This window comes from Choloepus didactylus, chromosome 19 (assembly GCF_015220235.1).
Source record: "Choloepus didactylus isolate mChoDid1 chromosome 19, mChoDid1.pri, whole genome shotgun sequence".
Classification (NCBI taxonomy): Eukaryota; Metazoa; Chordata; class Mammalia; order Pilosa; family Megalonychidae; genus Choloepus; species Choloepus didactylus.
The window spans coordinates 61,624,242-61,625,699 of record NC_051325.1 but is presented as its reverse complement, the minus strand read 5'-3'; the positions used below and the strand labels follow the sequence as shown (position 1 = coordinate 61,625,699).

Below are 1,458 nucleotides of genomic sequence, written 5' to 3'. Positions count from 1 at the left end.
TCAAAGACTTAGAAGGCCACTGTTTTAATATAAATTAGCCTTAAAATCATCTCCTTTTAGTGTTTTTGATTGTCACATGGCCATAAACCAAAGAACCAAATAATTTCAAATGATCACTGATACTATTTGGGCAAAAATTCTCACATGTCAGTACGTTTAATGTTGTGTACATCAGATTGTAAAAAGACAGCTATAAACAAGATGCAGTCAACTCTATTTTCCTTAACAGAACAACTGTATTACAGTAAACCAAGTTTATGTTCAACCATCAAGTGTGGTTCTCCCATTACTTCACTTGTGATGGATCATTAAGAATATCTTCAAATCCAGAAGTCTAATCATTACTCATCAGAACATCCAGTGAAAGGTTTGCACTCTGAAGAAATGGAAGCACTGAGCCTGCTGCACTGCCTGGAGTTCCATCTGTCGTTTAGTGGATCATACAGACCCTGGGTGTTTCAGAGTGGAAAAATGCACTGGATCTTGGTTGAGCTGGAAATTCTTTCCTGAGAATTCAAAAGGATGACTGGGAAAAAGTTCATTTTTCACTCAAGGAAAACCCTTCTGAAGATCTTGACTTTCCAAAGGGCCACCTGCTATAAGTTCAGTAACTGGAATACTGTCCTTTAGCTGAGATCCAAGTCTGCTGTCTGCACTACTCTCAGTCCCGTCCCCATAAGCCAGCCCCAAGAGTCTTATTTTTGAGGGCAGTTTATGCAGCTGCATTTCAACGTTTTAAAAAGTATCAAGATGAAAAGACCAAGAGAACCAAGATTAGTGTCTTTGAGGTTTTCCTTTTTTAGACAAATGGGCTTTTAGTTCAATTTTTGTTTCTATCAAAGGTTTTGTTTTGAATCATATTTTCCCCTCATGATAAATTGAAATATCTTTAGTTTGAACTTATATACTGCTGAGTGACCCAATTTCCTTACAAGCCTTAAGGGTGGAGCGGGGAAATAGTCTGTGCATCAGGCAGGTTCATTTTAATATGCAACTGCGCTTTCGTTCCATCCAGGAAAGCTCTGCCAAAGCACCCTTTGACTGACTGCTAGCAAGGGTAGCGTGGTGCCGGCCTCAGGGGACTAGGAGACTTTGGTGTACGAATTTCTGTTCCTAGGGTTGTCTTTTCTCAACAGCTAATGATAGTTCACTGGAAGAAATTTGGAAACAAAGTGAATAGGGAAAACCATCCTTTAACCCCATCAGTGCAAAAAAATTAAGGTCACAAGGCATTTCCAAACTCTCCCTTTATGTTTGTATTTTGTCTTCAACATACATCTATAACTTATAAAGCTGGTTGTGCTCCCCATGAATGTCCTGGTGGAAGGAAAGGGGTTCTGGAACTTAACATCTCTTCATCTCTATGTGGGAAGTATTTTTTGCTTTTCTAGAGTTGCCTGGGATAGTTGATTAGTCATTGATTAGGTATTTGGAAGCAAACCTAAAGAAAAGAATTTG

At 39.0% G+C, this 1,458-nt stretch overlaps 1 pseudogene; it reads right to left on the bottom strand.

The window, feature by feature from the left end:
* Nucleotides 1-239: 239 nt before the first annotated feature.
* LOC119515326 lies at nt 240-726 on the bottom strand (annotated as a pseudogene).
* Nucleotides 727-1,458: the final 732 nt, after the last annotated feature.